Raw genomic sequence first — 26379 nt, forward strand, 5'->3', positions numbered from 1 at the left:
TCACATTGATGTTCCTCGGGCGGCTTCATAATCACCTTCTTTGAGAAATTAATCGTCAGGCACCATAGCAGCATGCCACGTTGCTGGGACTGGAGCGGCATGGGCACAGGCCTGTGGTGTCAGCAGGAGACTGCCTGGGTCCGTGGCCTTGCTTGGCAATCAGATGAGGGATGAGCACTTGATTCTGAACTAGAAGTTTTCCAGGAGACGAGTGTAGCTTGATGAGTTAAAACTCAGTGAATTTTCTCAGATGCACATTTGGGAGGGGACGAAAAGCATTCTGCTTGAAGTGATTATGGAAGCTACATTTGTTTTTTTTTGATTCCTCAAGTACATATCTCATCACATACAAGTTAATCTTGCCGGTCGTTTCAACATCTCATGTTCCTCAAGTGGTGTCTTCATTTTGTTTTTGAATTACGGCCACTGAGCGTTGCATGCCCAGCGGTAGGTTGTGTGTGTCTTCGAACAGGCGCCGCGGCCGGGCTGCGCGAGTTCCCAGCCCCGTGGGTTTGAGCCTGAGATCAGGCGCCTCGCCCGCAGTTGGATAGGCCCGTGGTGGCCTTTCGAGTGGCACCAATGCTGGCACCAGCTGGTTTTCCGTCTCACCCAGGGTGCTGGGTTCCAGAAGGCCCTTCAGAAGTGATGGTTTGTTTTTAAACTTGCATTTCAGCACATTGGATTTGGGCCAGAAAATCCAACCTGCCTCGTCTCACCACCTTTGAGATGCGAGGACAGGGCCCTCGGCGGCCCGGCCAGCAGCGTGCTCACCCAGTCAGAGCGCGGCTTGGGGCAAAGTCTTCCTTTGCCGAGACTCAGTTTTCCACTCTTGACAACGAAGCTCAGTCTGTTCTCAAGACTGCAGACTTGCCCGTGAGGCGCCACGCGGTAAATGCTGCGTGTGGGCCGCCGCCTGTCAGCTCCTCAGCTCAGCTCCCCTCGTGCCCCGGCCCCTGGGCCCCTGGGGCCTCAGCCAGGCCTTCTCCTGCGACGCCCAGCCCGGCCAACGCATCTCCGGCCCTTAGCAAAGGTTTCTAGGGAGGCGAGGGGTTCTGATTAAAGCTGGAAAAGTGGTTGGACAGAGTTGTGTTGACCCTACAGCTTCAAATAGAGCTTCATCGGGAGGTTTTCTTTCTTTTATTGGCGGGGAGATTCACCCGTGAGCACGAATGATTTTCTTCTGACTTGATGTCTTGACTATGACCATGTGTACACACATGACCTGAACATGGACATGAGTGTGCAGAGTGATTCTGCCCAATTCTATAATATTGTTCAAAGTTAAAAATATCATGAGTTAAGGGAAAGTTTGGTAAAAATAAAAAAGTTTCTTAAATTTGTTATCAGTGTTGACTAAGAGAAAAAAATGCTTTTTTTAAAAAAGAACTTTGATTTTTCAATTGCAATTGACATTCAATATTATATTATCAAAAATGTTTTCTTTATAATTACTGTTAAGAATATAATATATTATACAATATCCTGAAAATAAGGAACCCCTTCTTAAATTTCAAGAACACAGAAAAAGTTTGTCCTTCTGTACCTCCTTTTTTGACACAGAGTGAGCTGAATAACAAATTCACATAATTTTTATTGCAACTTGACTGCTAGGAAGCTCAGAGTAAGAGTTTGTGCTCAATCTCTGTAGTTTTTTCAACTTCAACTTTTTTGTTGATACAACTTTTTGTTGTTGATGTATTTTAAAATAAACTTGATTTTTTTCTACCCCCAGTTAGCATTTCATTATTTAACTTTTTTTTATTTCTACAATATCAATTCCATCTGTGTTTTGACTCATTTAAATTTTTCTTTTTAGAAATAAGTTAAGGTATTTAGACTCAAATAAATAATAAATGACATGAAATTTTTTACCTTTTAACAAGCTCAATGATCCTTTAAAACTAATCCATATATATCTTGATCTCTTATATGTAAGGCAAAAAGAAAAAGCCTTGTTACAAATAAAGAATCTAGAAAAATATATATGCAGTGGATAGAACGATTATTGTTTCTTCCCATGAGTAGACCTTAAGCAAACATGAGCTCGTGCTGCCAGCGATGGTAAGAGCCCAGACTGCCCTGCACCTGTGAGGAGGGTGCCGATCTCAGCTGCCAGCGCCTTGGTGAACACCCTGGCCGCATGTGAAACCTGGGAGGCATCAGCCGCCAGCAGAGCTGCAGGGAAATGTGCCTGCAGTGCCTGATGGGAGCCCTGGCTCTGTGCATGAAAGTGGTCAGGCCAATGCAGAAAGCCAGACGAAACCATTTTTCAAATTTAGTTACAAAGGTCTGGAGAATCGTAAATAACAGTCATCATACTTGGTAGTGGTACTAACAAGTTTCCCAGTAGATCTGAACATTTTATAAAATGGGTCTGGTTGCCAGCATTCCTGGCAATTATCATAATCCCCACTTTACAAACTGGGAAAGGGGCCCCCAGATGAAAGGGAACTCCCCCAAGGTCATCTAGGAAGCCAGGCAGAAGGGAGGAGGCCGCTGGCGCCCTGCTGTGATGGCCCTTGGTTTGGCGAGTTAGTAATGCCTGCCTATCAGTTTCTCCCTGTGCCCACTACCATTGGCCATTCATCCACATGCATTTTTGCTTCAAATTCAAATCCAGTTTGTAAAATTCACCATCTTGTATTCAATTCTGAATGGCATTGGGAGTCAGTGATAATAGTCAAGAAAAGATCATATAGATTATAATTAAATGGTTATTTTAAAACATCAGCTATCTTCAAACATTTTATCTGTTGGTTCATTTTTGTAATAGTCAATTCATTTGAGGGAAAGTGAACAATGTAAAGGAATGTGTAGTCGTCACAGTTTTTCTCCCATCCCCAATTTGAGCTCCTTTTTTTTGTTAGATCAAGGAGTTACAGTGCATCCTTATCGATTCTACTCACTGTGTCTTACATATTGCAGATTATTTCTTGGCTACAAAAAAGCTAAAATGGGCTATTCAGCCATTTAAAATATATTCATTGGCTCTTTGGAAAGAGTATATGTATGTGATGTAAATATTTACGTAATGAAAATATTCCGAGTTAAATCTATTCAAAATGACCTCTTTGCAATTCAGCATTTGAATTGTGTAACTATTAATTCATGAAGCTGCTCTAAAGACACTGGGAGAGAGCGTCTCCACTGGCTGCCATTGGCGGAAAGTAGCAGGCGGTTCCTTAGGCACGGAAGCCCTCCTGCTTCCCGACCACACACTTTTCACTTAGCCACACACGCCAACGTGGCTGCACCAGTCAGGGCAAAGGCGCGGCTGTTGTAGCGCAGAGCCCTGGGCACACCGTGACCTCCCTGAAACACAAGCTTACTCTCTCTCATGTAGCAGCTGGCGGTCTGGCTTGACGGGAGGCCTCTCCCTCTTGTGCTGTCCTCTTCGGGGCTTGTCCTTATCTACGTGGTTGAAGCACAGTGAAGTCCAAACCAGCAATTTTTTTGAAGCAAATGAGTTAAAAAGTTGCACACACTATATCCATTGACATTTACTTGGAAAGAGTATCGTCATATGGTCACAAGAAGCTGCAATGGCTGCTGGGAAAATGTCTCTACCTGGGTGGCCACAAGTGTGGGAGAAATGGAGAACAAACAGATTTAAGGGGATAGTACAAATCAACTTGATTGGTTGAATTGCCTCAATCCAATAATTTCATTCCTTCCTTCCTTCATTCATTCACAGGGATGTACATACTACGGCATACATGCATGAGCTCCTGCTGCAGATATTAATTGGTGCTGTGTGCCGGGTGCTGGCTCATAGCACTGTGTGGGGGGGGGGCACCGTTCTGTCCCAGTCCTCAGAGGGCTCACAGTGTAGAGAGGAACACAGCCATTAGGAAGGACGATGGCAAGTGCAGGAAGGGCAGGCACTGGTTGCTCTGATAATGTGCTCTCTCACAGGGAGACCCGAGTCTGGGGGTATGTGTTATAGCATTAAATGGATGCTATGTTGGATTAATTCCATTCTCTTGTACCTTTCATGCCAATGCCGTTGTGAATGCTATCAGGCATGTCAACTTTTTGGTAATAGCTTTATTGAGATATAGTCACACACAGTACAATTCGCCCATGTAAAGTGTACTGTTCAGTGTTTTGAGTACATTTACAGAGTTTGCAGCCATCATCACAATGTAGTTTTAAAACATTTTATCACCCCAGAAAGAGAGCTACCCATTAGCGGCCACTCCCCCAACCCAGCCCCTGGCAACAAAACTCTACTTTCATCTGTACAGATTTACCTATTCTGCATGTTTTACATAAATTGAATCATGCATTAGGTGGTCTTTTGGGACTCACTTCTTTCACTTAGCATCATGTTTTCAAGGTTCATCAGAAGCTTTTCAGTTTTTAACTGTTTTACAACCTCAGAGTTGTTTGAATTCTCAGTTCTAAATCCAACACAATGGTGGCCTGAAGTGCTCTCACAGGAATGGCTTTGTGGGGAAATTACTGTTTTCATGTTGTTTATATTTCCATAGAACTGACTTGGTCTCTCAACAGTTAAAACTTTAGGATTTAGATGCTTGCTTTTTAAGTTAGCTGTTTCTAAACATTGTTAACCATAATGCTAAACCAAGTTACCCTGTGAACAAGAGCTGTATGTTACTTTCAAAGAAAAAAAATTTAAATACTGATTTCCAGAGAAATATGCTCAATACTGTTTTTTTTCAAGCATAAGTCACTTGCTGAAATGTACATGAAGGCATGTTTAGTAGTAAAGACAATATTTGCAGCAATTATCAAGTAGCCATATTTTGCACAGTTGAACAATAAAAAATATAAAACCAAATAACAAATGGTTTTATTCATTTTTTCAGAACGATGTTTTTGCTCTTCCATCTGCTAAGGGCACAAATATTCCAACTGCATGAGATTCACTTTGAGCATCTTATCAAGGAGTTCTCAGCTCAGGTGACAACAGCGTAACAGATGCAGGGATTTTTGCCCCCTTTTGGTTATTCAGAAACCTCAGGAAGAAACCTGGAGCCTAACTGTGCACCGACAACACCTCGCTTAGGGCAGCACACCTGCCAGACCTCACCGGCCCAGCCCTGGCGCCTACTGCCCTCCCGCACTTAAAAGAGCACGTGGCGTGTTGGCAGGAGGGCCCTTATTTTGAGGCCATTGTAACAGTTGACCCTTTCTGCCGAGGGCTAAGTTTGGATTTGAAGTTCATGGTGCCTTTTTCAAAGACTGGTGAGTGGGATTCTGTAAAAATGAAAACTGAAGATTAATCGTTATACCTCTCTTTCCTTGATCTAAGCTATTGTACCTCCATGTCAGTGGCATTGGGTGGGAGAGAAAAATGAAAAACTGGACGTCTCTCTACTCAGTTCACATGCGCTCTTTGTGACGTATGAAAAGTGTGCAGATCTCCCCTGAATGTGTTATGCGTGTCATGTATGATCAGAGGTGATCAGATGTTGTTAATTGTCGGGCAGGGCGCTGAGTTAATTTAAAGGACCTTTTAGTGGAGAGAAGCCTGCATCATTCCCTGCGCTGTGCTGACCTTGGCCCTGATGATCATGGTTGTCAGTTCCTCCCCTGCCCTCCAGGCTCTTCTCCTGGGAGGTCTGTTCCCCTTTAAAGGTCCTGAGCACCCCTGGGGGCCAGAGGAGGTGTCACTCATTTCAGATTACATACCTAAAGCTTACTTAGAACAGTCATTTTTTTTTTTTTAGAACAGTGATTTCAAAAGTGGCTATGGGAATCCATTTGTGGGTTAGGAACTCAATTTAGTGGGTTGTGCCCAAAAGTATTTAAAGCAATTGATAAACTCACGTTGGAGTAGAGCAAGCCTATCCTGTCCACATGGAATCTACTAGGTGCATGTGGCTGTGAGCTCCTGACATGTAGCTAGCCCAGACTTCTATGTGCTATTCGTGGAAAAGCCCCAAAGTGCTTCAAAGACTTTGTATGGGAAAATGAACGTGAGATATTTGAATAGTTATTTTTATTGGTTATACATTGAAATGATTATATTTTGGATATATTGGGTTAAGTAAAATAAATTGAAATTAATTTCAACTGTTTCTGTTTACTTTTTTCAGTGTGGTTAAAGTTACATACGTGGCAAGCGTTGTGTCTCTATCAGCTTGCTCAGATGATGGAGAGTATAGCAGTAAATGAGGTGACACGCCCTCTGTTCGGATACGTGGCTCTGTGGGGTGGGGACTGGAGGAAAATGTAGTAAATAAATATGAGGGGATACGGGCTGTGGAGAAAATAGAGGAGGGTGCAGGAGGGGTTGCCACTGCAAATAGTCAGTGACTTTGAACAAAGGTTGAGCATATTGTAAGGAGAGCAAGCTGGCCAGTGTGGCCAGGCAAAGCCAGCCAGTGGGAGAGTGGAAGGAAGGAAGGCCAAGTAGCAGCAGGGCCAGACCGAGTCAAGCGTTGATTACGGCTGATGGGACTTAGTCTTTCAGTGAAATATGGAGACTTTGGTGGGCTTTGAGGTGGGACAAGCTCTGACTCTGTTGTGCTGCTAGACTCGGGTGGTGAGACAGTAGGCAGGAAACCTGTTAGGAGGCCGCTGGAACAGTCTAGGGAGATGCGATGATGGCCCGGGTCAGGATGGTGGTGGAGGCGGGGAGGTGGCTACACTTGGGACTTATTTGAAGGTCGAGCCAAAGATTCCTCGGTGCAATCGATGTGGCATTTGGAAGAACTGCACCCAGGATGGCTTCTGGGATGTTTGTCCTGGCGTTTGGCTCGTGCCTAGAAAGAGAAGAGTCGGGCAGAGCCGGTTCCGCTTCAGCTGTCCTGGGGGGTGGAGCTGCCGTTCACTGGAATAGGAAAGCCCGTGGGTCAGGGTGAGAGGCGAAAAGAACCCACTTTCCCCTGTTGAAGATGGGAAGCAGGTCTCACGCAGGACCCTCGCAGAAGGTGTAGGGCACACTGCAGAGAGATTTTCCACGTGGGACAGACTGTGCTCAACTCCGAATATAGCATGGGAGCAAGGCGAGAGCAGGGGGTGGAAAACTGTTAAGAGGAAATGATCAGCGGGAAGGGGAGGGTCCTGGTTAAAGAGATCTACAGGATTCCTGATTAAGACAGTCCAGGTGACCTTAGCTGGTTTGTCTCCGTGGATAGAGCATCGGCCCATAGACTGAAGGGTCCCAGATTCCATTCCCATCAAAGGCACATACCTTGGTTGCAGGCTTGATCCCTGGTCCTGATTGGGGCACGTGCAGGAAGCAACCAAACTATGTGTTTCTGTCTCTCCCCCTCCCATCCTTGCTCTCTAAATATCATTGGCTAAATATCCTCAGGCGAGAATTCACCTCCACCACCAAGACAGTCAGGTGCACAGGTGCCAGTATCCTGGGGGTGGGGGACAGGAGGGTAGGACTTGATCAGGTAGAGGGCGACCCGATGTGGGGGTGGGCTTCTGGTTGAACTGAGTGGGTAGGATTCTTGCTAAAACTGCCTTCCACACGGCAGTGCACGTGTTCAGGAGGATGGCTAACGTTTGGGTAAGCTGTCACTGTCAAGAGCGGTTGAGGGAAGCAGCGGAGACCAGGAGGGCAGCTTTGAGCTCTTGACCATTCATGCAGGTTGAGATGTCAGCCGCGTGTTCCGATACGTGGCTCTAGAAAGCCCTCGGAGGGCCACGGGGAGGGTTTCTGAGCGCGGGAGTGATGTGCACAGGCACGAGAGTGGAGGAGCTCGCTGAGGAAGCCAGGGTGTGGGAAGATGAGAGGGCTGCCAGGGGTGCGTTCTGAAGCCAACACCATCCAGAGGCTTGGGCACAGGTACCAGACGGAGGCCGGTGGAAGGGCGAAGGGCGGTGCTGCGGGTGAGCGGAGCCGCCGCAGACTCTGTTGGAGGAGGGGAGCCTTGTCCGCCGGAAGCGCTGCAGGAGCCAAGGACAGTGATGACAGAGAGCTGACTTGGGGCTTGTCAGCATGGAAGTCATAGTCAACTGTAACAAATGCCAACATATCTGACTCTCACTCTTGGAACATACACTGGCTTTGTACTACGAGCCTGAATAGGAACATCAGGCCTCTTGAGTGATTTCCCCAGGAAGAGTGCCTGCTCAGCACACGTGCCCCACGCCCTGCAGCCCGCTGGCCGGGGTCACAGTGCAGCTGTGGGACGTGAACAGAGGAGACCTCACTGCTACAGAAAGGGAACCTGCGCGCTGTGCCCTTTTGAGTCAGTCTCTCATCCGATGGTTTAGATTTTAAGTCTAAAACAAAGACAGGGCAAAAGGGGGATATACTTGCATCTCTAACTTGAAATATGGTCTTTTTAATCATCTGAAGTACATCACAGCTTGTTGTGGTTAGCATCATCTCTAGATTAGTACAGCGTTAGTTTGTGCCTCGGCCGCATGCTAGTCTGTCACCTTTACCGTATACTAATATAGGTAGTCTCTTATGGTTCATCCATCTTTCAAATCAACTAAAAGCATCAAAGACTCTAGCTTACTCAACATTCTGAAGCACAGTTGACCATTTTTGAGATCTCTCAGGCTGGTCCCAAATCTTCCAGCATCTCAGAAATTGTAAGTAAAATAACAAAAAACGTGTTGTCCCTGCTTGGATAATAAATACTACTAAGAAAGGATTGGATGAAGGAAGAACATTTCTTCCTCTTTGTGAGAAAAACATGTACGTGTGTTTTTAAATTACAAATTTTTAAATTATAATTTTTCATTATAAAATGTTTTTAGGAGAAATTAAGGAAGCAATGCAATGTCACTTGTGGCCTCATCTAAATAGTTGAACATTTTATCTGTATCTTGCCAATATTTTGTGTGTGTCTATATGTACATATAGACTTGTACTGTGTATACTCTTTTGTTTCCTGCTTTAACATTAATACCCCAAGTGCTTCCCCAGCTCTAACATAGTGCACGCACGGCTTTGCTAGGGGCCTTGATGCTTCTGTTGCCGTGGCCTGTGCTGCAGTAGCAGCCTTCCGGTCCCTCCCAGTCAGAGGGGCCTGCTGGCGGCCACCTCAGGAGAGCTCCGTCTCTTAATGAGCTTGTAAATGAGGTTGTGAGTTTAGATGGCCACCCACTCCCTCAACTGTGAAGTCACGTTAAAACCCATCCGAGGCACGTAAGTCCTGCCCTGCGTTGTTCTGTGTGTTTTCCAGGATAATGTGAGGCACCATTTACATTAACTGTTGGCAAAATTTCTAGACTTTAAGTTGCCAGGCAGTTTTCTTTACTGATCTGAATTGTCTCTTGATTTCCAGCGTGTGACCAGGAATTTGTGTCCTTGCGGGGGCGCAGCCGGGCTCTCCCTCTCCTTCGTTGATTATCCCAAACCTCAGTCCTTCGCAGGTCCCTGAGCAAAGCATTCTTTAATGTGTCTGCATCTACATCTCCGCATTTTGCTTTGGTTGGGTTTTAGTCAGTTTACCCTGGAAAATTAGCATGGACTCCCGGCTTTTAGAGCGTAGCAGCTCAGCTCTCTGGTCTGCCCATGTACTGAGTTCTTACTAGGCTCGCCATGTCCCGCTCTCCTAAGGCCCTTGCACCTTCAAGTTCTAAAATCCCCAAATGGCCCCTCAGTGACAGCCTTCGATTTGTGGCTGTGAGAGGACGAACTCAGGAATGTTAGACTCTCTGGTCCGTTCCTTGTAATTGACTGAAGGTGAAACTGAGATCCTGAAACAGGAAGTGACCTGGCCCAGGCCACAGCGCGCGGCCGCCCTCTGTATGGGGAGTCCCTGTCTCTTCTCCTGCACCCTTTCCTTCCTTCCAAGGCAGAATACCAAAAACAAGTGAAACGATTCCAATTTGACCATCACAAAGCTGACTGTCCAAGAAGTAAGTCCCTGCTGGAAACCCAAGCGTGTTTCCTTGGGGACACGGCCCTTTCCGCCTGCATCCCCGCTCCTCCCCTCCGGCTCGCTGGAGGGGAATCACCCTGTACAGGTGCTCAAAACGTAAGATCGAGCGTCCTCAAGACCTCAGTCTCAGAACACGCCCACTGCCCTCTCCCTCTTCCCTCACTTCCTCCTCCCCTGCTCTGGACCTTCTACAGCTTCTAATGCTGCTGCCCCCCCACCCCCACCCTTTTGTCCTTTTAACAAGGCCCTGTGAAGGTCTGTGCAGCGCCCCTTGCTGGTGGAAACTGTGTGTAAACAATTGGGTGTCTGTTTCAGAAGTTGGGTTCCGCTGTCCTCTGGGACTACTCACACCTGCGCACCTACCTCCCTGTGACCTGTGTTTGCTCGAGGGCTGGCGCGCGGAAGGGCAGTGGCGTGTGTGCTTCTGTGTCTGGGTGTGAGACATGCCCAGCAGACACGTGCGTTCCGTCAGATGTACGCCCAAATGACTTCCTCAAAGGTCTGTGAAATGGACTGATTTTAAAAAGGGTGGGGGGAATTTTTGCCTGTTGTTTGGGTTCTGCTGCAGTGGGTATCAGCTGATACCCCAGAACTGTGCCTCTGTTTGTTTACAATGTTCCTGAAGGGCGTCTATCTGATCACTGGGTCCCAACAGAGAGAGGCCAGTAAGCAGGAAGCCCAGGGAGCTGTCTGCTGGAGTGTTGTCCTGTACACCAAAAGGTTATGGGTTTGGTTCTCAGTCAGGGCACATACCCAGGTTGCAGGTTCGATCCCTGGTCCAGGCACATGCAGGAGGCAGCTGATTGATATTACTCTCTCTTTGTAGAATCAGTAAAATAAAACACTAACCACATATCCTCAGGTATAAGGATTAAGTTTAGACAAGGAAGCCCAGGTAGTGCATGTGAAAGGTAATGGTGATTTGTTTTTTAGCCAGAAGATTGTTGACTCAGGTCACACGCGCAGTAGCAGCCATCAGCTGTTGTCTCCAGGGGTTTTACTCATCGGCTGCTGAAGTGTGTGCAGCATTGTTTGTGGGAGCAAAAGCAGTGCAGTTCCCTAAATGTCTGTCCGGAGGACAGGGGGAAACCAGTGCACATACAAAACACATATGATTGTATGTGCAGAAGTTTCTGGAAAAGAGACCAGACTCTGCTACCAGAGGTCCCCCTGGGAAGGGAAGCTGGCCTTTGGGGGTTAGAATGAATTTTCCCCCTTTCCTGTGTGTACTGTTGGGCTATATGTGAGTATAATAGCCTTTAGACATAGCTGTTCTTAGATGCCAAGGAGGAAACCTCAAGGGCACAAGCCTGCTAAAAAAACCGGATACTGAATTTTGGCAAACTCTCTTTTAAAGCCTTGCTTTTAGTAAGTGTGAAATCAGATGGGATAGCTGATTGATTTCAAAACCCAGTGATGAGAAACAGTTGATTCAGCCCAGACCAACCACATTCTCACTTCAGACTACCAACTTTTGTGACCTGTCTCTTGTCAATGCTCATTTATTGATAGACTTCCATGGTCTGTGTGTCACCTAGAACAAGGTTTTATTCATAGACTCCCACGGTCTGTGTGTCCCCCAGAACATGTTTATTGATAGACTTCCCTGGTCTGTGTGTCACCTAGCACATGTTTTATTGATAGACTTCCGTGGTCTGTGTGTGACCGAGAACATGTTTTATTGATAGACTTCCATGGTCTGTGTGTCACCTAGAACATGTTTTATTGATAGACTTCCGTGGTCTGTGTGACACCGAGAACATGTTTTATTTATAGACTTCCATGGTCTGTGTGTCACCTAGCACATGTTTTATTGATAAACTTCCACAGTCTATGTGTCCCCTAGAACATGTTTTATTGATAAACTTCCGTGGTCTGTGTGCCACCTAGAACATGTTTTATTGATAGACTTCCATGGTCTGTGTGTCACCTAGAACAGGTTTTATTGATAGACTTCCATGGTCTTTGTGTCACCTAGAACAGGTTTTATTGATAGACTTCCATGGTCTGTGTGTCCCCTAGCACATGTTTTATTGATAGACTTCCATGGTCTGTGTGTCCCCTAGAACATGTTTTATTGATAGATTTCCATGGTCTGTGTGTCACCTAGAATAAGGTTTTATTGATAGACTTCCATGGTCTGTGTGTCACCTAGAACATGTTTTATTGATAGACTTCCATGGTCTGTGTGTCACCGAGAACATGTTTTATTGATAGACTTCCATGGTCTGTGTGTCCCCTAGAACATGTTTTATTGATAGACTTCCATGGTCTGTGTGTCCCCTAGAACATGTTTTATTGATAGACTTCCATGGTCTGTGTGTCACCGAGAACATGTTTTATTGATAGATTTCCATGGTCTGTGTGTCACCTAGAATAAGGTTTTATTGATAGACTTCCATGGTCTGTGTGTCCCTTAGAACATGATTTATTGATAGACTTCCATGGTCTGTGTGTCCCCTAGAACATGTTTTATTGATAGACTTCCATGGTCTGTGTGTCACGGAGAACATGTTTTATTGATAGACTTCCGTGGTCTGTGTGTCACGGAGAACATGTTTTATTGATAGACTTCCGTGGTCTGTGTGTCACGGAGAACATGGTTTTAGTTGCCGCCCATCCTGGCTTAAGCAAAAAGGGACTGAGTGGGTCAGGAGTGGGCCTGGCTGGACATGATCTAAGCCCTCAAGCCCATCCTTACATTTCTCCCTCTGCTTCCTTCTCTGTTGCCCCATTCCTAGTGAACCACTTCCTGGTGGCAAGTGGCTCAGGCAGCTCTGTCTGTGCCGCTTCTCAGCTCCAAGAGTCCAGACCCTTGGGAATTTGCTTTCAGGCTTGCCTTGGCCACGTGCTTCTTGGGGGACCTTGAGGGTCAGCTTTCACTCTTCTCTGTCTTCTATTGCTATTTGTAATTCAATTAAAATTGACAAGCCCCAAACTCCTACTATATTCTAAGCTCTATAGGCTGGAGAACATCAAGATGAATAAAATATTTCTACAGATCTTGGGGAGGTCACAGGATGTTAGGAGGCAGGGAAACCCCTTTAGTTGTGAATTATTACACTGAGCGGATTCTAGAGAGGGCTCATCTCTCCTGGGATCTTGGTGGAAGAGTCCTCAGAGAAATGGCGGGTGAAGCCACTCTGGGAGCAGACTCCATCCTGCAGACAGGCCAGAGGAGCAGGGGACGGCCTCCCAGTGGAGAAGAGCATAGGGAGTGGTTTTAATCTCCATCAAGCTCTGTTTATCAGATTTCCCAGCTGCCCCTGCACCATCCTCTTCTCACCTTGTGCCCCCTCCCCCTCACCCGCCCTCCCAGTGGCACTGATCACTTGCACCCATTTGGCAGGTGCGTTAGTGACTTTGTGTCATTGTTTACTTACCTCCCTTCCCTAGTTCCTGTTTTTGCTCATTGTCTGGGCTGCACAATTACTGCCCTATTTCCAAGCAGTAGCCCCCCATTAGCAAAGGGGTTGCGGCTCCAAGGACAGGCTTTGTCATCAGAAACTTGGTTCCCAGGCACTGAGATAATGGAGTCAGCCCTGGGCTGTATTCAAGGAAGACTGGAGGGGGTGGGTAGAGCATGGAAATTCAGCCATTTCTTGTGCTGGAAATACAGTGCCGTTGTCTTGAACCTGACGAAGATAAGGAGCTTAGAGGAGGGAGAAAGCAGCTCCTTTGATGGCTGAGGAGTGAGGAGGAAAGGAGAGGCCTGGGCCTGGCCTAGGGTTGGAGTCCAATTCTGTTACAATGGCAGTACGTGGAAAGCAAACCCTTCGTTGGGCTTGTCCCTTCCCAGCACCTGGTTGCATGCATGGAATTCCTGGAGTCTGAGCTGGAGCACATGGCCCAGTCGTGGCTTTTTTTCCCTCCCACCGATCTGAACCTGGCTGCTCTGAAACCAGGAGGAAGTGCACCTGACCACCTCTGCTCGCTGCCAGCGGAGAGGATTGAATACAAGAGGGTGCGAGGCGTACAGTGCAGTGAGGCCTCTCCTTCGTCCTCTTCGCACTCAGTGCGAAGGGAGGAGACCCCACGCCGGAGAGGGGCAGAGGGCTTCCTTTCTGCAGGTGCTGTATCTGCCAAGCCAAAGAGACCTTGGCCCCAGACAGGCCCGAGCTCGTGGTGAGCTCCCCAGCAGCTCTGGACAGTGTCACCCCAGAGGGTACCAGTGCGAGCATTGGGAAGGCCGCAGCGCTCTACACTGGCTCCAACCTCTAGTCCAGAAACCCTCCAGGCGGTGCATTAATAAGGGCAGAGCTCTTTGTCCCAGTCAGTTCTCGAAAGCTGACCGCAGAAAGGCCTTCTATTCGCTGACTTGACAGGGCTGTTGGTCACTGGGAAGGAAGGGCTGAGATGGGGATTTCTAGGTTGGAGGGGAGCGGGCACTGGGGACCCTGTGAGGAGACGAGAGAAGACGCTGGGGTGGAAGTGTGGGACACAGGCCTGGACACGTCCCGGTCTTCTCCACTGTCGTGAGACCACCTTCCGCTACTGTCCCCCCACCCCCCGCAGACAGAGGAGCCCTGGGGCAAGGGCCACCTTGGTTTTGCTCAGAGCTGTTGAACCTGTAGCCTCCTGTGGACACTCTGGTTTAGCGCCCATAATGCAGAGGCCACTGCCGAAAGCAGCTTGCCCATACTATTTTTCATTTCATTGTTTTTAAAAATTTCCCCAGTGATATATTTACCCAGGTTTTATTCTTCATTCTCCTAAAATCAGAGAGTCTATTGCGCGCACAAAAAAGCATTATTCTATGTGTATAGAACGTTGGAATGTTGACAGGTATAACACTGCCTTGTTCAGGGGCTATTTTTAGGTGTGCGCCTTATCTTAAAGTCACTCTAAAATCCCGATAGATATAAAACCTGTCTTTTAAGACTCTTTTAATTCCTGATTTAGAATATATAATAGGTGTTTTGCAGTTATTTCCCCAGTGAGACTCTTGAGCGTTTTTAGTGCCAGAACAGTGTCTTACATTTATTCATCTCCCCTTTCAGTGTTCTCCACATAGTAGGTCTTGTCTTGGAGGCAGGACCATTTGAACAGCAGGGTGAGCAGTTCGGGCTCCAGGAAATGGCGCTCTGTAACCAGCCCGTGGAAGCACGCTAATGGATGCCCGTTCCTCTGTGTGAGGCTTTTCCTTTTGTCTTCTCTCCGTGTTTGGTACATGAACAGGCTGTCTGGGGTTCAGCTGCTACATCCACATGTGGAACCTGGCCGCAGAGATGACCACCTGCACGAGTGGTCCGTCAGTAGATTCCACTCTGCGTGTGGTTTTCTGGTCAAAGGAACTCGTTTTCTTGATTTGTTAGAAAAGGACACATTTTGGCCAGCTTTGGAATGGGTAAATACATGCTTTGATATCTGCCTGGACTGAGTTTTGGATTGCCTTTTCCCCCCTGAATTTTGGAAATTTCAGATTTAAGAGTGCATTTCCTCTTACACTGTGTTTTCAAGTGATCACACTGTATTTATAGGCAGTAATTATTATCTTCTTAATGTGTTTTTATTGATTTTAGAGAGGAAGAAGGGGATAGAGAGAGAAACATTGATCACTTGCCTCCTGCATGCACCCCATCAGGGCCAAGCCCACAACCTGAGCATGTGCCCTAACCAGGAATCAAACTGGTGACCTTTTGGTGCCCAGCATGATGCACAACTGACTGAGCCACACCAGCCGGGGCCAGTAATTATTTCCGTTAAGAAGTGAAATATCTTCTCACACCTTTTCCCTAAAACATCTAAATCTTTAAGAAGCATTCTTTAGTTTTTCTCTCTCTTCTACATTTGTATCTACCTGGCAGAGACCCTCTGCTGCATTTCTGTTGGAAAGGAGTAGGTGGGTGCAAGAGAATTACTCCTTGCCTAATTACTCCTCCTTGTCTAATGGCATAATAATTGATTTCTCCACCCCTTGCCACTTTAGAATAACACTTGATAACCCGCAGAAAGAGTCCAAGGTGAGGCATGGCTCTCCAGGGGAATTTATGGGCCACTCACCAGTGCGCCCAACCTTACTAACTTTCGGGGTCTGGTCTGGGGTCATCTGTCCCGTGGGAAACTGAAGTCAGTGCAGTCACATGTGGGGCCATCCCTGCCAAGACCAGGTAACAAGGTAAAACGTTTACCCCTCTTAGCGGGGAAGAGGAAATGTCCGTTCACTCACAGCATAAACCCTTTGCATAATATTTTTACGCTGTTTTCCTCTGCGTGTAAACCTTTATTTGGTGCCTTCTCTCTTCTGTGGTGGGACTGACTTTAGGGCTGAGAATTTGGGAGGTAATTCCTCCCGCCCTCCTTTCCTGTGGCTGCAACAACTGCCGAGTCCCAGTGCTGCTTTGATATAAAAAAATGTTCCGAGCTACTCGCCTGCATTGCCTCCGCCTGCCTTGTCTTAGAGGCACATCATTTTTGCACATCAGTATTAACAATTCAAACACCCTGAAATGCTAATAGCACTGGTAAGCTTTTAATTCCGTGGAATTTATTGCTTGCTGTATTTCCATGAATTTATAACGCTTTGATTCTTAAGAGCCCTATTTAATCAGTTTTGCCTGGCACGGAACATAATAAACAGCGTGCCGGTGGAGAGTGCCACTCGGGGAGGCTGCTAACAAGGAAGTTAAATGCTTCTGCCACTAGCAGTTTCTTCGCTGTATTTTTCATGAACTGCAATGTACTTTGCTGGCTTCAGAGTGGTGGTTAAACACAGGGACCCACCGTGCAGCATTCGCCGCTCAGACATCGCTGGGTGTCTTTGCAAAAAGCACAGAAGAAATCGGCGCTCTGAGCCTCACTTTTTTTCTCTTCTGGCTTAATGGGTTCTAATACTTTTTCATTATCTTTACCTTAATCTCTTAGCATATGATTTATGGACTGGAATGGTGAGTGATATCAGTGGGCAAAAACAATCATCAGAGGCTGTTAAGGAACATTTATTGTTTATTTGGCTGCCCGTCTATAAAAGTGCACATGGTGGCCCTAATAGCAAAATATCAAATTATCAAGTGCTTTAAAGCAGAAAATGTCATTTGTTTCTCAAAACTGTACCAACTTTATATAATTGCCCTTTTAATTATCCCTAGTGGCCCATGAAATTTGCAAATAGAGCATCAGAGGTTTGATTTACTTACATGTTGCACTTTGGCGAGACTCTTAATGAATATTGTTTAGTACTAATGCTGAGATGAAATGTGTAAATGTTTATAGTGAGGAGCTTAGACATGGGGAGATTAGCAATAAAACCGAATCGATGGAGTTCCTTAGGATGGAGCATTGTGGCCATATGCTTGGACCTAAGCTTTTGAAAAATCCTTTTCTTGGTGGCCTTTCATTAACTCGGGTCTAGAGGAACGATGGTACGTTTACTTTTGCAGTTTCTCCTCTGCCTGCGTGGCCGCGCTGTTACCTTCCTGAGGGACACTGTTTCCTGGCAGCTTGGGGTTGGGGTCCGCTGCCGCTGCGGAAATGACATCTCCAAGGTGACGCCAGCACTCGGGCACTAGGAGCTCGTCCGCGGGTGTGGTCTCCGTGGGTGGCTTCCGCGGGGACAGCTTCCCGGCTCCCCGGGTGGGAGGCCCCCTGGGACCGGTCGTGTCGGTGCCCTTGGAGTTCGTGGGCAGCATCGTGTGTCATGAAATGAGAAACAAAAGCTGCTGTGAGCGATGGGCACTGGGTCCTCCCGGATGTGCTGCTGGGGCGCGTTTCCGCCTCTCTGTGCTCAGGCGCCTTCCCGATGCTGTCTGGCTCTGCAGAGCGGAGGCAGGTCGCACCGCAGGCAACAGGAGCAGCGATGCCGGATGGCGGCGGGGGGCGGGGGGCGCCTGGATCCATGGAGGCCCTTCCTCGGGTGCAGGGAGCTCTTGGTTCTCGTGGCGGAGGGTGAAATGATCCTGGGGAAGCTGCGCCGTGGACGTCACTTGTCAGGTGCCCCCCGGCTGATGCCACCAGTGGCGACTGCCTGGTGGTGTGGTGTGCCGACCGCCTGTTCCTTGCCTGCTGCTGAGCAAGTCACAGGCGCAGACAGGAGCGGGGGGCCGTGAGAGGTCATCTTCCTTCCCCTCGATCTGCCTGGCTCGTCACTGGGTCAGAGGGCTGGCCCCGCGTGTCTCCAGAAAACCTCGCTGGCTGTCGCCTGGTGACTTGTTCTCAGAGTGATGGCGGGAAGAGCATACCCGCCCAGGGTCTCCCCTGGTGGCCGATGAAGAGCCCCTTGAGGTCCTGGGCTCCTGGTTTTGTGAGGGCGTGTCCCCCTGCCCGGCGTCCTGGGCGGGTCCGCAGCGCTCAGCAGCCGGGACACCGTGTTCCTGTCCTTCATGCGACCGCCTGACTCTCAGAGTTTTTTCTGCCTCCTTCATCTAGCTAATGGCAATTTTGAAGCTGAAATAATTGCAAAATTATTAGGCCGCTGGCATTTTTAAGCAATCTGTTGCCCTGTCTGCAGGAGTAGTAATATTTGCCTGGTTTGACTGCTTTTGTCTTACACAGTGGCGTCCCGCGCCCTTACCTATTGTCTCTTTTGCAAATGGTATCTGCTCTCGCTCTTAGCTGCATGACCTTGTCCTTCCTCGTACAATAGTTGATTCCTCCCGCAAGCTGCATGTCGCACATCAGGAGCGCAATTCTGCCAGGTGTCCCCGTCCTGCGCCCACTCACCGTGCCGCCCCCTGGCCGCCGCGCTGCCCTCTTCCCATGGACCGAGAGCATCCAGACCTTGGTCTCTTATCTTTGGTTTTCCTTTTAAAACAATGTATTTGTATATTGCCGAAACCGGTTTGGCTCAGTGGATAGAGCGTCGGCCTGCGGACTGAAGGGTCCCAGGTTCGATTCCGGTCAAGGGCATGTACTTGGGTTGCGGGCATATTCCCAGTGGGGGATGTGCAGGAGGCAGCTGATCGATGTTTCTCTCTCATCGATGTTTCTAACTCTCTATCTCTCTCCCTTCCTCTCTGTAAAAAATCAATAAAATATATTTTAAAAAAAAATTAAAAAAAATAAAATAAAACAATGTATTTGTATAGATTTCAGAGAGGAAGGGAGAGGGAGAGAGATAGAGACATCAATGATGAGAAACATTGATCGGGTGCCTCTTGCACATCCCCCACTGGGGATCGAACCCGCAGTTTGGGCATGTGCCCTTGACCAGAATTGAACCCAAGACCCTTCAGTCTGCAGCTGATGCTCTATCCACTGAGCCAAACCGGCCAGGGTTGGTTTTCCTTTTGGATTCTCCTCCACACGGATCTTCTGTAAACTCCTTTAAACTTCTCTAAGATGGTCTAATCCTGACTCTCTTTCTCTCATGCATTTATGGTAGGAGGACCTCTCTGAAACCAGGAGAGCCCTGGGCCACATCCGTTACTTCTGGCTCATGGAGTATTGATAGGTAATACAAAGAGATTCATGCAATTTATGGTATCTTCTCAACATTTACCTTAAATAGTTAATGTTTTCACACAAACACCCGTGATATATAATGCAGCATGAGTCATGTGATTTACCCAAAGTACTACTTCCGATGTGATCCATCAATGGAGCTTCAGGTTAAATTCACTCCTGACGTTGGATTTCCGTGACTGGAGGGAAGATTTGATTTGCTGCGCGCATTGAAAGGCCCCGGCTGTGGCTGTGGCTGTGGGCATGGGCTGGGCGCTTGCGGCCCTTCCCCACGGGAGTCCAATTCCTAGGCACCCTCCCCACTGGCCCCTCATCGGTACTTCTAGGCTTAAAGGATTCTTTCCGACGGTAAAAATGAACCCACCGTTTGGTGGGGTTCAGACCCTCCCCGTGCCCTGCGTCTCGTTGTAGGTGCAGGTAACACTCCATTCATCCCACCACACAACCTCTTGTACTTTGGAGCCTGGTTCTCAACTTGGGGTGCCCTCACCTGTCTCCTGAGTGTGACATGTGCTCCTGCCTTTTGATGCCTGAACTGTAACCATTACTTTTCACTCCCTTCCTCCTACGTGATTCTGCCAAGCTTTGAGCTTTATTTGCATGTGTTTGTCACTTTGTTCTCAGTTTCCTTTGTACTTTATCCTTCTTTTGGAGTTGGTGCTCCTGGCTCCTGCTCGCTGCTGGCTCTCCCTGCCATTGCCACGCCCCCAGACCCCGGCCAGCCTGGCGCCTGTCTGCTGCTCCCTGCAGAGCCCTGGTTCTGTCCTGTCCTGTGCGTCTCTGAGAAAAGAGAGGAGCGTTCCTCACAGCAGCTAGTTCCTTAGGCGTCTCTTCCCACACGGGGCTGGTTCTTCCTAGCAGAGAACCTTCTAGTTGGTTCCCCAGCACTGACACTGAGCTGAAGGGTGAGTGTGGGCAGTGGGGGCCCGACTGGGTTTGCCGCGGGGCTCGCCCCCGGGACTCTGGAGCCGAAGGCCATTCTGTCATTCAGCTCTGGGATCGTCTTTGACTTCAAGGAGCCAGAATTACCCCTTATTTGTTTCCCAGCAGATTTCCTTTGGTCCCTGTGGCCAGTACCTAGAACAGAGCCAACACAGTTCTCAGTGAATTCAGCTTATAGTGTTGTTTGGCCGGACTTCTGGTTGTCATTGTTGTTAAACCAAAGAGAAGCAGTCCAGAAACTTCCTGGGCGAGAAGGACGCAGAGTTTGTTATTTTCTCTTCCTGTTTTCTCGCCTGCCACCTCTACACTCCTGAGGTTGGAGCTGGGACCTCGCGGAGTAGAGCGCTCTTGCCCCAAAGCTGAGGGAGTGTAAGTGGTACAGGTGAGGTCTCTAGAATCAGACGAACTGGGTCTTCATCGCAGCTCACCACTGCCTCTCTGTGTGATCTTGTGCTGGCAACTCTCTGAGCTTCTCTTTCCTCATCTGGTGAGGGTCCCCGCTGGGGGGCTCGGCCAGCTTGAAAACAGCCATCAGCCCCTCACCCAGACTGGCCAGGCACCCCAGCAGGACCCCTGACACCCTGAAGGGGGTGTGGCCATCCTGAAAATGGCCCTCAGCCCCTCATCCAGGCTGGCCAGGCACCCCAGTGGGGACCCCCACCCTGAAGGGGATGTGGCCAGCCTGAAAATGACCTTCAGCCCCTCAGCCAGGCTGGCCAGGCACCCCAGCGGGACCCCCACCCTGATCCGGAACACCCTTCAGGGCAAATCAGCTGGCCCTCACCCATGCACCAGGCCTCTATCCTATATAATAAAAGGGTAATATGTAAATTGACCCTAACAGCAGAACAACTGGGAATGACTGGTCACTATGACACACACTGACCACCAGGGTGCAGACCCTCAATGCAGGAGCTGCCCCTGGTGGTCAGTGCGCTCCCACAGGGGGAGCTCTGCTCAGCCAAAAGCCAGGCTGACGGTTGCCAGCACAGCAGTGGTGGCGGGAGCCTCTCCTGACTCCTCAGCAGTGCTAAGGATGTCCAACTGCAGCTTAGGCCTGCTCCCCACTGGCAAGTGGACATCCCTCAAGGGCTCCCGGGCTGCCAGAAGGATGTCTGACTTCCAGCTTGAGCCCGATCACCCAGATAGCCGGCCTAAGCGAGCAGGTGGACATCCCCCAAGGGGTCCCAGACTGGGAGAGGGCAGAGGCCGGGCTGAGGGATTCCCCCCCTCCCGAGTGCACAAATTTTTGTGCACCAGGCCTCTAGCAATCCTATAAAATAAAGAGGTAATATGCAAATTGACCATCACTCCAACACACAAGATGGCCGCCACAAGATAACAGTTGCGGGTGCTCAGGCCAGGAGGGGAGGGCATTTGGGAGGGACCAGGCCTGTGGGGGAGGGCCGTTGGGAGGGACCAGGCCTACAGGGGAGGGCAGTTGGGGGGGACCAGGCCATCAGGGGAGGGCATTTGGAGTGACCAGGCCTGCAGGAGAGGACAGTTAGGGGCAACCAGGCTGGCAGGGGAGGGCAGTTAGGGGCAATCGGGCCGGCAGGGGAGCAGTTAGGCATCAATCAGGTTGGCAGGGGAGTGGTTACGGGGGTGATCAGGCTGGCAGGCAGAAGTGGTTAGGGGCAATTAGGTAGGCAGGCAGGTGAGCTGTTGGGAGCCAGCAATCCTAGATTGTGAGAGGGATGTCCAACTGCCCATTGTGGGATCGGGCCTAAACGGGCAGTTGAACATCCCTTGAGGGGTCCCAGATTGGAGAGGGTGCAGGCTGGGCTGAGGGACATCCCCTCCCCCTGTGCATGAATTTTGTGCACTGGGCCTCTAGTGAATAAATATAAAAGCAATAGAGAAGAGCCTGGTGCATGAAATGTTAGTTATTTTTTGTATTGCTCAGAGTGCCTAATAAAGGACTCATCAGTTGCTTAGGTCTGTTGACCAGCGGTGTGGGAGCTGCTCAATGGACAGTTTTGTGCTTGGAAAGCCAGAGTGGAAGGCTGATGATGGGAACATGCGAACCTCCTTGCACTCTAATCCAGTGCTCAGCAAACCAAACAAAGAGGCATGAAGGGCAGATGCCCAAGCAGTTAGAGAGTCAGTCGGCCCCCCCTCTGTGGCAGTCTTTCGGAGTTATGAGGACTGGAGGACTGAACTCTGTAATGTCTCTGAAGGCCACTCAGGGCTCTCCATCCCGGTGTTAAGATTCCATGCGTCCTGCATTGCTCCTCCTCACTTGACTGCATTCTAGAATTGTATGTGTTGGCTGTTTATCATAAATATCCCGTGGGCCTTTTGAATTCATGTGTTTTGGAAAATGTCCCTTTAATTTGCTTTCCTTTCTGAGCCTAGTCGTCTTTTCTCTCTAGAAATCCCTCCGGGGCACCTCTGAGGATTGTTGAGTGTCCGTAGTAAGGTGACACGCGTGGGTGACTTGATCGTGGGGGCACTAGTGCAGAAATTACGCTGAGAATTAAATTAGCCATTGGATCTAGAAGCCGGAATGTTTTTCCCCTCAGACTATTTCTGGGGGGAGTGTTAGTCACTGATGAGGTTTTCTAGACGCCGCCTCTCAGAACCCGGGTCTCCTCTGGCTGCACTCTGGCTGCTTGTCATCAAATAGTTCTGTGGGCGCTTGAGAAGGACTGCATCTCCGCCAAGGTAGCTTATGTGTGACTAGAGGCTCGCTGGGTGGAGCAACTTCATGTAGAAACAGGTAATTGGCACTTTTCGGAGTTGATTCCTCTTACCCTTTCAGTTCGTGTCGGCTCCCCAAGTTTGCATAGCGTCCTTTCCCCCAGCACTTACAGCTGAAGAGATTATTTCCGAAGCAGTGACTAGACAAAGGTTTAAGCCCCTGAAAGGTCAGGGGCAATACTCACTTCTCCGTGCCTAGCAGATCACAAAGGCTCTGGCACACAGTAGGACTTAACATACACACTTATTGGCCACCCATTGAGCAGGGAGTGCGAGCACTTTTTTCTTTTTCCTTCCTGGGAGTTTTCCATGACTGGCTGTATTTCAGTTTGGATTGAATTGGGTGCATGGAACAGAAACCTGACTGTGGGGAATTAATCCAGGGTTGGCAGACTTTTTTGTAAATAGCCTGACAGTAATGCAGGCTGTACCGTCTGTCACAACCCAACTCTGCAGTTGTAGCATGAAGCAGCCATAAAAAATGCTTCAATCAGCAGGCGTGGCTCTGTTCCAATAAAACTTGACATCAACAGGCTCCAGGTTTGGCTCATGGGCCACAGCTGTGGTCCCCCAGCCTAATCGAATTGGAGGTTATTTTTGTTGAACGGGACTGAGCCTAGAAGTAGGCCCTCCACGGTGGGGCCTCTGGTCCAGGGACCCCTCCGCACTGGGGCTTCTTGTCGCTGTCAGTCCACCATCTCCCCCAGGGCTTTGTTCTCAGGTCTCAGTGGCTCTGGGACTTCAGACATCAGAGGTACAGGAAGAAGGTGGAAGAGCAAAGGACAAAGACATTCGTTCTCTCCAAATTTTGCCTTTTGTAAAATTATCTTCCCGATTTGCTTTCTTACTTCAGAAGGAACGCCCTTCCTTTGCCTTTCCATCTGCATCTCATTGGCCAGACCTTGCTGAGGGCTCCTCCCATGACGAGAGAGCTGGGATGGTGAATGTTTTCACTGAGCACGTTGCTGCCCAAGCAAAGCTGGGCCCCTGCTGCTGAGGAAGAGGGAGGTGATGGAGACTGGACAGCAACGGGCAGGATCTGCTGTCCTACAGGGTTTCTGGGGGGACGGGGGGGGAGATTGCACGGTTTAAAAGTTACTTTTATTTTTTCCCATCTCCACTACCCTTTGGCAACATCAGCTTATTCTGTATATCTGTGGGTCTATTTCTGTTTTGTTTATTCACTCTTTTTTTTTTTTAGATTCCACGTAAAAGTAAAATCATACAGTGTTTGTCTTTAATGTCTGACTTTTTTTTAACTTAGCATAATTTCCTCTAGATCTATCCGCGTTGTCACAAATGGCAAGATTTCATTCTTTTTTGTGGCTGAGTGCTATTCCATTGTATATATGCGCCACTTCTTATTTATCCATTCATCTATTGATGGACACTTGGCTTGCGTCCATATCTTGGCTATGGTAAATAATGCTGTAATGAACATCGGATATATATATATATATCTTCAAGTTAATGTTTTGTTTTCTTCCACTACATACCTGGACTTGGATTTGCTGTGTTGTATGGTAGATCTAGTTTTAGTTTATTGAGAAATCTTCATACTGTTTTTCACAGTGGCTGCATCAGTATGTATTCCCACCAACAGTGCGCTAGGGTTCCCTTTATTTTTTGCATCCAGCTAGCAATTGTTTGTTGATACATTGGTGATAGCTATTCTGACAGGTGTGAGGTGCTATCTCATTGTGGTTTTAATTTGCATTTCCCTGATGATTGGTGATGTGGAGTATCTTTTCATATGTCTCTGTCTAGGTCTTCTGACTTTTTTTAATTGGGTTGTTTGTGGGGTTTTGGTGTTGTCTGTGTTTCTAATATATTTTGGATATTAACCCCTTATCAGACGAGTCATTGGAAGTATCTTCTCCTATGTAATAGATCTTTTCATTTTATTGATTATTTCAATCTTCACTGTGCAGAAAAGCATTTTAGTTCGATATAGTCCTATTTGTTTATTTTTTCTTGTGTTGCCCTTGCCTGAGGAGACATACCCCAAAAGATATTGCTAAGCATAAGATTAAAGAGGTTACTGTCTCTATTTTCTTCTAGGAATTTCATCGTTTCAGGTCTTATATTTGTCTTTGATCTACTTTGAGTTTATTTTTTGTATACTGTGTATGAAATTGGTCCAATTTCATTCTTTTTACATGTATTTGTCTAGTTTTTCAACAACATTTGTTGAAGAGACTGCCTTTATCCCATTTTATATTCTTGCCTCCTTTGTCGTAGGTTAATTAACCTTATAAGCAGGAATTTATTCATGTGCTATCTATTCCATTGATCTATCTTTTTTAAAAAATATATTTTTTATTGATTTCAGAGGGAAGGGATAAGAGAGAGAGAAATAGAAACATCAATGATGAGACAGAATCATTGATTGGCTGCCTCCTGCATGCCCCACACTGGAGCTCGAGCCCTAAACCTGGGCATGTGCCCTGACCAGGAATCGAACTATGACCTCCTGGTTCCTAGGTGGATGCTCAACTACTGAGCCACGCCAGCTGGGAGATATATATATATATATATATATATATATATAGAGAGAGAGAGAGAGAGAGAGAGAGAGAGAGAGAGAGCCAGTATTATATTGTTTTATTATTGTAGCTTTGTAGTATAGTTTGATATCTCCCATTTTGTTCTTTCTCAAATTTTCTTTGGCTATTCGGGGTCTTTTATGGTTCCATATAAATTCTAGGTTTAGTTGTTCTAGTTCTAAGAAGGATGCCATTGGTATTTTAATAGGGATTGCATTGAATTTATATATTGCTTTAGGTAGCAGGGACATTTTTAACAATATTAATTATTCTAATCCACTAATATGATAATATTCTTCTGTTTATTTCTATCTTCTATTTTTTTTCAATGTCTTATAGTACAGGTCTCAGAGTACAGGTCTTTGACTTCTTTGGTTAAATTTATTCCTATGTGTTTGATGCTTTTGATACACTTGTAAATTGGATTGTTTTCTTCATTTCTCTTTCTGTTTGTTTGTCATTTGTGTATAGAAATGCGATGATTTCTGTATACTGATTTTGTATCTGGCAACTTTATTGAATTCATTTATTAGTTCTAGTATTTTTTCGGTAGATTCTTTAGGATTTTATAGGTAAAGTATCATGTCACCTGCAAATAATGAGAGTTTTTCTTCTTCCTTTCTGATTTGGATGCCTTTTATTTCTTTTTCTCATCTTATTGCTTTGACTAGTACTTAGTGGACATCTTTGTCTTGTTCATGATCTTAGAGGAAAAGCTTTCAGCTTTTCACTATTGAGTATATTAGTTGTGTTGTGCTGAAGTTTTAAAACCTTCCCCCATCTCCTCCTCTCTCACCAACCAGTTTCCACTGAGGATTAGTTGCACATTAAGCATAAGCGGGATTGGCTCATCACCCGTTCGGCGGGTTCAGGTCTCAGCCTGTCTCGGCGCTGCTTCTCCTGTTTTCATGGCCTTGACCTCAGGTTTCCCAGCTTTAAAACGGGAGCCTAGAGCAGGATGG

General features: G+C 47.5%; 1 protein-coding gene across 2 annotated transcripts in view; it reads left to right on the forward strand.

Moving 5' to 3' along the window:
• FOXP1 (forkhead box P1) overlaps positions 1–26379 on the forward strand; it is a 554371-nt gene that overhangs the window by 259503 nt on the left and 268489 nt on the right. The window lies entirely within an intron of this gene.

This window comes from Myotis nattereri (genome assembly GCF_964212035.1).
Source record: "Myotis nattereri genome assembly, chromosome: 14".
NCBI classification, from domain to species: domain Eukaryota; kingdom Metazoa; phylum Chordata; class Mammalia; order Chiroptera; family Vespertilionidae; genus Myotis; species Myotis nattereri.